The 11,498-nt window shown below is 45.2% G+C and overlaps 1 long non-coding RNA gene across 4 annotated transcripts; it reads left to right on the forward strand.

Moving 5' to 3' along the window:
- The first annotated feature begins 4,056 nt into the window (after positions 1-4,056).
- LOC143781923 (uncharacterized) lies at positions 4,057-9,524 on the forward strand. Of its 4 annotated transcripts, XR_013216839.1 has the most exons (4): positions 4,057-4,104; positions 5,114-5,227; positions 7,153-7,281; positions 8,252-9,524. It is a non-coding gene; the product is annotated as an uncharacterized LOC143781923 (long non-coding RNA). The 4 variants fall into 4 exon arrangements; XR_013216838.1 differs by lacking the exon at positions 4,057-4,104 and having other exon boundaries at positions 4,967-5,227; XR_013216840.1 differs by lacking the exons at positions 4,057-4,104; positions 5,114-5,227 and adding an exon at positions 6,230-6,735.
- The last annotated feature ends 1,974 nt before the right edge of the window (positions 9,525-11,498 follow it).

Here is an 11,498-nt window from a genome sequence, read left to right on the forward strand (position 1 = left end):
AAAGGAAATAAGGGATAAGGAAGGAAGTAATAGGGTAGGCAAAAGGTAAAAAAGAAAAAAATGGTAACAAAAGAAGAAAAAAAAGGTAAAGAATGAAGAAAGAAAAAAAAAACAGGTAAAGTAGGAAGGAAATAACGGGTAAAGAATGAAATAAAAAGGGTAAAAAAGAAAAGAAAGGACATATAAGAAAAGAAAAAGGATAAAGATGGAAAGAAAAAAGGTAAGGAAGAAATAAATAGGGATAAAGAAGGAAGGAAATAGGGGTAAAGAAATTATAGAAAAAGGGTAAAGAAGGAAGAAAAGAAAAAGGTAAGAAAGAAAAAAGGGAAAAAGCAGAACAATAGGAAACGTAAAAATAAATGGATAAAAGAGTTAAAGAAAGAAGGAAGGAAAAAAGATCAAGAAAAACAGAAGAAATAAATATGAGTAAAAAAGGAAGGAAAAAGGGTAAAGAATAAGATTTAAAAAAATGTAGAGAGGAAATTAACCCCTTCGCGACATGCGCCGTACATGTACTGCGCATGTCGCATCCCCTGCTTTGATGTGCGCTCCGGCGGTGAGCGCACATCAAAGTCGCGACATGTCAGCTGTTTTGAACAGCTGACATGTGCGCGCAATAGCGGCGGGTGAAATCGCTATTCACCCGCCGCTATTAACCTGTTAAATGCCGCTGTCAAACTCAGACAGCGGCATTTAACTACCGCATCCGGCCGGGCGGCCGGATATGACGTCATCGCCGACCCCCGTCACATGATCGGGGGTCGGCGATGAGTCAGGAAGGTAACCATAGAGGTCCTTGAGACCTCTATGGTTACTGATCGCCGGTGGCTGTGAGCGCCCCCCTGTGGTCGGCGCTCACAGCACACCTGCATTTGAGCTACATAACAGCGATCTGATGATCGCTGTTATGTAGCAGAGCCGATCGGGCTGTGCCTGCTTCTAGCCTCCCATGGAGGCTATAGAAGCATGGCAAAAGTGGGAAAAAAAAGTTTTTAAAAATGTGAAAAAAATATTAAAAATATAAAAGTTTAAATCACCCCCCTTTCGCCCCATCCTAAATAAAACAATAAAAAAAAAACAAAACCTACACATATTTGGTATAGCCGCGTTCAGAATCGCCCGATCTATCAATTAAAAAAAAGCATTAACCTGATCGCTAAACAGCGTAGCGAGAAAAAAATCCGAAACGCCAGAATTACGTTTTTTTGGTCGCCGCGACATTGCGTTAAAATGCAATAACGGGCGATCAAAAGAACATATCTGCGCCAAAATGGTATCATTAAAAACGCCAGCTCAGCACGCAAAAAATAAGCCCTCACCCGACCCCAGATCACGAAAAATGGAGACGTTACGGGTATTGGAAAATGGCACTTTTTTTTTTTTTTTTTTTTTTTAAGCAAAGTTTGGAATTTTTTTTCACCACTTGGATAAAAAATAACCTGGTCATGTTAGGTGTCTATGAACTCGTAATGACCTAGAGAATCATAATGGCAGGTCAGTTTTAGCATTTAGTGAACCTAGCAAAATAGCCAAGCAAAAAACCAGTGTGGGATTGCACTTTTTTTGCAATTTCACCGCACTTGGAATTTTTTTCCCGTTTTCTAGTACACGACATGCTAAAACCAATGATGTCGTTCAAAAGTACAACTCGTCCCGCAAAAAATAAGCCCTCACATGGCCATATTGACAGAAAAATAAAAAAGTTATGGCTCTGGGAAGGAGGGGAGCGAAAAACGAAAACACAAAAACGAAAAAGGGCCGCGACTTGAAGGGGTTAAAGGATGAAGAAGAACTGATAAAGGGTAAAGAAGAAAAGAAAAAGCTAAAGAAAGATGGAAGGAATAAATAGGGGTGAAGAAGGAATGAAGTAGGGGTAAAAAAGAAAGGAAAGAGAAATGTTAAAGAAAGAAGAAAAGAAAAATGTAAGAAATAAAAAAGGGAAAAGAGTCAAACAAAAGAAGAAAAAATTGTAAAGTAAGAAGAAATGGAAAAAGGGGTAAAGAAAGAAGGAAGGAAATTAATAGGGTAAAAAGGTAAAGAAAGGTGGAAGAAATAAATAGGGGTAAAGAAGAAAGAAAAAAGGGTAAAGAATAAAATAAAATAAAATTGTAAGGAAGAAAAGAAAGAATAAAGTAGAAACGAGAAAGGGTAAAGAAGAATAGAAAAAGGGTAAAGAAGGAAGGAATAAATAGGGGTGAAGAAGGAAGGAAATATGGTAAAAAAAGAAAGGAAAGAAAAAGGGTAAGCAAGGAAGAAAAGGAAAATGTAAGAAAAAAAGGGAAAAGGAGTCAAACAAAAGAAGAAAAACGTGTAAAGTATGAAGAAATGGAAAAGGGGTAAAGAAAGAAGGAAGGAAATAAAAAAGGTAAAGAAACAAGGAAAGCATAAATAGTGTTAAAGAAGGAAGGAAAAGAAGGGGAAATCAGCAGAGATAAAGAATGAAGAAACCAGGTTAAAAAGGAAAAAAGGATAAAAAAGGGAAAAAAGAACAAAAAAAAGGAAAAGGAACGGACGCTCAGATGCATCTGTTTACAGGAAGGAGGATTCTGAACACATTTTATTGCCATTTTTCCTATCATGCTCGCAGCTCTTGTGGACTGGCACCGTGGCATACATCTTCCTTCTCATTAGCCGGCACCAGGTACATACAAATATCACTGCACTTTCCAGAGTCGCTGGTTATTAACCTTCCGCTATTGTCATGAGTCAGTAAGTTGGTAAAACTGCTGAAACCTGAAAACATTTTTACAAGCGACTAACATGAAAGTTGGAAAATATAAGGTAATCCGTGTTGTATTAAAGCGCGGCAGCCGAATATGGATTGTGAATTTCGGAGCAAGCTTATAGTCAAAGGTCTTCTAAGCTGAGAAAAGGATTTACAAAATAACAAAATGCTGCTGACCCAGTGATACACTACTACACTAGAGGGAGGCTTAGTTATTAGACCTGCTGCGAATCCCTCTACAGATCAATTTGTGGCTGAGTAAAAGCCTTGAATATATTTGATTTGCCGAGAACTTTGCCACTTTTATCTGCGCTCAGATGGTCACGGAAACTTATCGAGTAGAAGGACATTTCAAAAAACCGGGTAATGAAGCTCGGATAAAATGATGCACCCATATCCTTGTCCTTTGCCGCACTACAACCCATCTAAAGCAAAAATACTGGGAATTTCTGGTGCAGCTTGAATAGGCGCTATATGTATTTAGGTATTGGATTACATGGATGTCTGCACGAAAAATAAAATGCATAAAAATATATAAAGTTCATAGATATTTCTAGAGTCTGGAGCTTCTTTTTAATTACAGAGCTCCAAATTCCCTGGTACAGCCATAGAATTAAATGAAATCTGTCACCATGTGTTTGCTGCCCTATCTGAGACCAGCATATTGTAGAGACAGAGACCCTGATTCCAGCGATGTGTCACTTACTGGGCTGATTGTTGCAGATTTGATAAAAACATTATTTTATCAGCAGAATATTATTACTAGTAAACCTGTTGCCATGTAGTCCTCCATATTCATGAGCTGTCTATATACCCACACCCACCATTGATTGGCAGCTTTCTGCCTATGCACAGTATGGTGTGGGTGAGGTTAAAAAGAACTCAGCATTCAGAGAACTAGTAGAACTGCAGCAGATAAAACTGATTTCTGCCATTACATCAGATGGTGAAGTAAAAAAGTTGAGGACAGATTCACTTTAAATTATGAAATTACAGCTGGGGAAGCTAAACAGCTTACTGAAGACAGATTTCTTATTGTTTTCAGATATATCAAACAATCTGCAAGTAAGATCTCCCTGATAGTGTCTGTAGAAATCTATATATTGTGAGCTTCTCTCAGAGGTGGCTGTATAAATCATATCCTTTACACTTTGGGACACTGCGGCTTACGCCGCTGTCCCCTGACTGCTGCGCCTTCCCCCTGTGTTAAAAGCAGATCTCCCATTTAGTGAGTCCAAAATGGGATATGGGGTTAACACCCCGCAGAGGGGGCGGGGCTTATCCTCTGCTTCTGGCACCAGGAAGTGCTGATAGCTCATCCGATCCCTGGACCCGGACCTGTGAGGGCAGCCGGCATCATGGACCCGCTGGGAGAAGCGGTGAGGGACGGAATTAGCAGGGAAGGTAGCGCTTGGTTAGCAGCATTGCTGACCGGGAGCGACTCCTTCTCTGCCATGGCGACGGCGGTGCCGCCGGAGGGCCGGCGCTCTCGCAGAGCCACCCGGCCTCCGGCACGGCTGAGCCCGCCATTACATTCAAAGAAGAGCGCGCGCAATTCGCGTGCGCGCTCTTCTTCTGACTCGGGCACCAGGCGCTTTAGCACGGCGGGAAGCAGCGTCGTACATCAGGTGGGGGAGGTGCAGGAATCGGCGCTGTGTGACACTCACATTAGTTTAGCCCCTGCTGCCCCAGTTACAGTAGGAAGGGGTGCAGGCCTGCAAGTGCCAGCGTTATTACCTGGCACTGCAATCTTACTTGGTAACAGCATGGGGGGAGCCCAGGGAACGTCTGTTTCCTCACAGGATGCAGGTTCTGCAGAAATGGAGATTGAGGCTCTGCAGGGGGGCATCCCACCACTTTCTAGGGACATGGGGGAAGTTATGGCCAATACTGACAGGGGCAGGGAGACGGCAGCCCCAGTGCAGCCGAATGTGGGTTCACATCGCATATTATCAGCGCCCGGACAGCATAGCGTATATTCCCAGTATAGTATAGGGGGAGAGTCACAGTTTCCATCCTACCCGCTCATTTTTAGTACCCCGTACTCGCAAATACCGGGTGGGCAATTAGCTCCCTCTCAGGCGGTGGTAGCCGAACATCAGAACCCCCCAGCGTCGCTATCGCTTATGGCAACCGGTGTTCGTCCCCCAATTCAGGGGCTGGCACCCTGGCTCTGGATAACAGACAGAGTGCGGGTATCCGCTCCGCGCGCAGATCATCATCGTCATCATCGTCATCCCCCAGAGGGCACCGCAGGAATAGACATAGGAAGCACGGTCGTTCTGACAGCAAGCGGCGTTCGTATCGATCCAGGTCCAGCCGGCGCAGTAAGCATTCTAGAGCGTCGCGTTGGCGCTCGCCTTCGTCATCAGGCATTTTTTCAAGCAGGTCGCGCAGGCAGGAGTCTTCTCGTCCTAGGTCCAAAACATCGCATGGAGCGTCAAGGTTCGATGACTCCCGTGGCACGGGACACAAGCCGTTCGGAGGTTGGTGCATCAATTGGTGAGTATCCTTTGTTGGGGCTTGGGGGGGGGGGAGAGAACCAACACCATCTTTGCAGACACAGTAGCCAATGCGGCCACAGGGAATAGGATTTATGTTAACCCCAAAAATACTACAACTGTCAGGATCGTGTAGGCAGCCCCTCCCTCCTCGCCCGAATGTTTATAAGGATAGGCTGTTTTGTGGTGTCCCTCCGTTAGGGGCTCACTAGGACAGCGCCATCAAGGAACAAATCTGTCCTCCTAGGACGTGTTATGGCGGAGAAGCACCCGGCGAGGTGCTCTGAGTTTTTTATATACTTAGTCAGCATCTATAATCCCCACTGTAAGTTCTACGGGCTCTGCAAATATAAGCACGAGTGTTCAGCCCCAAAAAGCTAACCCCCCCCAAAAAAAACCCTCTACAGGTGAGGTTACCGACGCCAGTGAGCGTGGAAAGAATGGGGTCGTGGCTGGACAAATACCCCAATAAGTCGGCTGCGGCGCAACTGCGGTTCGGTTTTTCCTATGGTTTTTCATCCCGTTTAACTGGTCCCTCGAGTCGCAGTCAGCCCCAAATTTACAATCAGCTAGGGAGTTACCCAACGTGTTAGCGGAGAAATTGGGTACGGAAATCGGGTTGGGTCGCTTCCGCGGTCCTTTTAAGACACCTCCTTTCCCTAATTTGCGTGTTTCACCCCTAGGCATGGTTCCCAAATAGGAATCAGGCAAGTACCGGTTGATTCACCACCTGTCCTACCCCAAGGGTACGTCGGCCAACGACGGCATACTCAGTGAGGACTCAGCCATTACTTATATATCCTGCGATAAAGCGGTGGATTTAGTCAGAAATGCTGGTTCGGGGGCCCTTATGGCCAAGTCAGACATAGAATCCGCTTTCCGTCTACTTCCGGTTCACCCGGATTGCTGCCAATTACTGGGAGCCAAATTTGAGGATTTTTTTTTCTATTACAACGCATGTCTTCCCACGGGTTGCTCAATTTCCTGTTTTTATGTTGAATTATTCAGCGAATTTTTTAGAATGGGTTGCCCGCGAGATCACTCGGCTAACCGCCATTACTCATTACCTTGATCATTTTTGATAGTTGGCCCAGCCGACTCAGACGTCTGTTCCACAGCACTGGCACAATTCAAAGATGCCATGACATACTTTGGGGTCCCATTTTTCCCCGAGAAGATGATAGGGCCAGTATCAGTGATCACATTCCTTGGGTTTGTAATCGACACGGTCGCCATGGAATTTAGATTGCCAAAAAAAAAAAAAATCAACAAATCGCTGGACCTCATTAATGGATGCATTTCGGTTGGCAAAGTCACATTGACGCAAATGCAGTCACTTCTTGGCTCACTAAATTTTGCATGCAGGTTCATGCCAGCGGGCAGGATATTTTTCTCGCAGATTGACCTTTGCCACGAGAGGAGTGAAACAACGTCATCACAGATTCAGGATCACGGCCCAGTTACTTTCTGATTTAAACACATGGAAGATGTTTCTCAGCAATTACAATGGTAGGACTTGCTTTCAGGAGACAGAGTGTTCAACCGTTGATATGGGTTTGTTGTTTGCAGCGTCAGGCCACACGGGTTTCAGTGTTCGTTTCGGCTGCCAAATATGCTCCGGCCAATGGCCTGCTTCCTGGATTCCAAGGAGTGTAACGGTGACCCAACCTTGATTGACCTTTTCCCGTTGCGCTTGTCATGGAACTATGGGGCCCACTATTGGCCAACATGCGGATCCGCTTACACCTTGAAACCGTTGGAGGGGCGCATGCCATCAGCTACCTAGCATTTCCTTCATTTTGGTTTTTGTACCTAATCAGATCCATAGTATTAAAATGTTTAATGTTTAATGTTTGGTTTAAATCTAATACATTTCCTGATAACAATGAGACTGTTCCAGAGTTAGTAACTGCGATTTATTCACAGGACCTACGGGATTTGCTTCTTCAGGAGCGTTTGGAGGAGGTGGATTGCCCACATTCGATCTGGGATGTCCTGGGGACCTGATGCCGCTAATACGCTCATCGGTAGCTCCGTCGACCTGGAGAGCCTATGGTAAGGCGTGGGAGGAGTGGTGGTTTTTAGCAGACGGAAAGCCGGTGGGGTCTTCTGATGATGTTCGGATGCAGGTGACCATGGCATTTCTATCCAATTTGCATGCCAAGGGAGTATCGGGTGCGATAGCGCGCAACCGTGTGTCTGCGTTAGCCTTCCATTTTAAATTGCGAGGATGGTCGGATTTCACAAAACATTTTTCTTTTTTTTTAGTCAGCCAGCTATTGAAAGGTTGGCTCCGAGTGGATAATGCACTGCGACAATAAAAGTCCTATCTCCTTTGATTTGCTAATTAGCTTGGTTAAATCCGCGGTATCAGTTTGCGATTATAACTATGAAGCTGCACTTACATCAGCGGCTTTCGAACTGGCGTTTTTTTGGGGCCATGCGGGTCAGTGAGATCTTTCCCACGGCCCTAAATAAACCGGGTGGACTGAGGCGTGATGACGTATTGATTTGTTACAATCTCAGGATCAGGATATGTAAATCTAAAACTGATCAGGAGGTCTGGGGACGTGGTTCCCGATATTTGCCATCAATAAGGACGTTTGTCCGTGAACGTTAGTCAAGAACTACTTGCAGGTGAGAAAGGATGGTGATCAATTTTTCATGCATGCGAGTGGTCTCCCTCTAGTGTCGGGCCAATTCTTAGCCATATTGAGACGTGCGTTGTCTTCTTTTTGGGTATTCCTGCAGCAGAATTTGGGACTCATTTTTTCGTATAGGTGCAGCGTCTGAAGCTTCCAGGGCGGGTTTATTTGAATCAGAGATTCAAAGGGTGGGCAGATGGATATCCCGCTGTTTTGCCAGATATATCAAGCCTGACTTAGTGTTATAATTAAAAATAATTTTATTTTTGGTTTTGTTTTGTCTAACAATAATATAGAAGCAGCTCCAGATACAAATCGGAGAAGTTATCGTTAGTGTTTTGGTTATTATATGTTGGCTAATTGTATACTTTACTTCCTAGATGGAGTGCGACCCAGTGTCTGGATAGTGGGTCTCTCATACATCTATTGGGCAGCTCGTCGTGCTGAATTGTACCCAGGAGGGCGATCCTTGGTTTTTGTTGATGTCGATGTGATATGGCGTGGTATGAGAGGTCTGACGTGGTCCCAAGTGCTGCCGGAGGTCGCTCACATTACAAGGGGGTCTTCATCTCCCGCCATTGTGGTTATCCATGCTGGAGGAAATGACCTGGCTTCGTTTCCACTTGCCGAGCTGCTTACGCTTATCAGATCTGATATGGACAAATTCCCGAGTTTTTCCTGCTGATGCGACTAATCTGGTCCGAAGTTATCCCAAAACTGGTGTGGCGGGGTGCCAGGGAATTGGATGCTATGGAGAGATCCAGACGCTCTTTGAATCAGAGGATATCGCGCTTCGTGAAATTTAAGAATGGTGTAGTGGTAAGGCACCATCGTCTGGAGGGAGATAATTCCGGTTTTCTTATTTCAGACGGAGTTCATTCGTACGAGGCGGGTTTGGATATCTTCCTCAATGGGCTTCGTGAAGGTGTCGTACAGGCTATGCTTTCGTTTGGGGGGTCGCAGCTCTCTGTATTCGCTCCTCCTTGGCGTAAGGGTGGAGTTTTGTTGGTGGTGAAGATACCTGCCCGGGAGTCCGGAAGGCAGTAAATCTCCCTACACCCAAATTTGTTGGCAGATATTACCTGAGTTTATAAGCTGCGACCAAATATTTACCCAAAGTTAAAAGATGGAAATTTTATGCCTATATTTCCCAATAAAGTCTTCAATTTTGATAATTTGTTGGTGTCACTTAATGGGAGTAAACGGTTATGGGTCGTAGCAGTCTTTGGGACACTGCGGCTTACGCCGCTGTCCCCTGACTGCTGCGCCTTCCCCCTGTGTTAAAAGCAGATCTCCCATTTAGTGAGTCCAAAATGGGATATGGGGTTAACTCCCCGCAGAGGGGGCGGGGCTTATCCTCTGCTTCTGGCACCAGGAAGTGCTGATAGCTCATCCGATCCCTGGACCCGGACCTGTTTCCCGCCCTCCCTCCCCTTTTGTTATGGTTTTGTTTCAGTTGCAGCTGCGTAAGGGTGGAGTTTTGTTGGTGGTGAAGATACCTGCCCGGGAGTCCGGAAGGCAGTAAATCTCCCTACACCCAAATTTGTTGGCAGATATTGCCTGAGTTTATAAGCTGCGACCAAATATTTACCCAAAGTTAAAAGATGGAAATTTTATGCCTATATTTCCCAATAAAGTCTTCAATTTTGATAATTTGTTGGTGTCACTTAATGGGAGTAAACGGTTATGGGTCGTAGCAGTCATCTCCTAGTGGTGGCTGCATAAATCTGTATGCACTGAGCTCCTCTAGTGATGGCTGTATAAACATTTATGTACTGAGCTCCTCCTAATGGTGGCTATATAAATCTATATGTAGTGACTAGTGAACTCTTTTATTATAAAAATACAAAACTTACAATCAATAAATAGCAAAAATCAAAACCCTAGCAAAAGCAACTGTCCAAGTTCAACATTACCCCCCCAGTCCAAAGCAAAGTCCGAGTCCAGCATAACTGCCCCCAGTCAAAGCAACCCCGCAAAAGAAAACAAACTGCCTTCTTCTTTCTCATAGAAGCTTCCTCCAGCTTTCTTTCTTATGTTGTTTTCTGTCCTTTACTCGTCTTTTCACTTTTTGATTCCTCCAGATTTCCTCCTCCCCAGGTTACCTCACCCAAGGAGAGAAGAAACATTTTATTAATAAACGCACACATACACACTTCATACCAAACCTGACAAAGAAAACTCTGGTCCATCACCCAAAAAGAAACATTATAGCCACCTGGCTTAAACACATCTATCTAAATCACAAACATTTTTTTTTTTTATTTATTTTATTATTATTATTATTTATTATTATTATTTCATTTTTAATTTTTTTTTTTTTTTTTTTTACACAGCAAACACAACTATAAACAACCTACCACCAAACCCACACAATACAAAAATAAACTCACTGAGGAACTCATATCCTCTTGCTTACAAGACAGGTGCATTAACCCTGAAAGCCACAGGATCATCACCGTACAATACAATGCTACATAACTCTCTATATACAACACTTACCCAGAGCCAGGATTGGTGCCTGTAAGCCCTATATCAATAGTTCACTTCTGCAAAACAAAAATCTGATAGTGAAAAGCCCCAGCCCGCCACCGGGAAACCGGAGATGACAGGCTTCTACCCTAACAATCCTTACCCTACCAGCCGTCCCTACCTGTCTAGACATCTGTCCCTATTTATCTACCTACCTTTCCCTGTCTCTCCCTGCCTGACCCTACTACCCTACCTAACTCACCGCGTGCCTATCTAACTGTCCCTATCCTGTCCCTAACTATCTACCTGTCCCTACTGAAGCTGTCTACCTGTCCCTATCACCTACCTGCTTATCTAAGCCCTAGGTACATTAAATGAGAACCCTCTCCAGAGAAGAGAGGCCCTCGCTGCACCTAGCCTGTCATACTCCAGAGAGCGCACCTTCACCAGGCCACCCAGAATGTTCCTAACAACCTCGTCCCTGGGGAGGATTTTCTGCTGAGTTGACACTAAGCACCGTGCGTTCCACGTGTAAAACCTGACGACTAAACTGACTAGAAATAAAGTGCCCCGATCTCTGCCACCCAGGGATCCAAATGCCCCATACGCCCACTCCGCATAGGAAAGGTGTGCCAGCCGAGGCCAGCCTATGGAAGCACCCACCCTGTTGTAGACCCCTGTATTAAAAGGACACTGAAGGAGGAAGTGCTCCATGCTTTCCAGCGTGTCGCAACACCCCTCACGGGGACAACCCCGATCATCGGAGTTCCTACACTTCAGGTTGTCCCTTACATACAGTTTCCCATGGAAGCAGCATCAAGCCAAGTCCCAAAACTTCAAGGGGACCCGTGTAGAATTCAATAACCTCAGCCCACCCTCCAGATCCTGACTTGGGCAATCTTTGAGCACCAGAGGCTTCTGGAAATGGGTCAACAGGACCCTCCTGTCAAGGAATTTCCTCGACATGGTCCTCATCTCCCACATTCCCAGATCCCACCGGCGGATCACCTTCAGAACTGGGGTAGCGTAAGCTGGGAGATGCCCGTGCGGTGTGCGCAGGTCCTTCACTTGCCCTCCTGTCTCCCATTCCTGGAAGAAGGGTCGAAGCTATCCCCTGCAGGAGAATACCCACGGAGGAGCCCTCTCTGACCAGAG

This window comes from Ranitomeya variabilis, chromosome 1, assembly GCF_051348905.1.
Source record: "Ranitomeya variabilis isolate aRanVar5 chromosome 1, aRanVar5.hap1, whole genome shotgun sequence".
NCBI lineage: Eukaryota > Metazoa > Chordata > Amphibia > Anura > Dendrobatidae > Ranitomeya > Ranitomeya variabilis.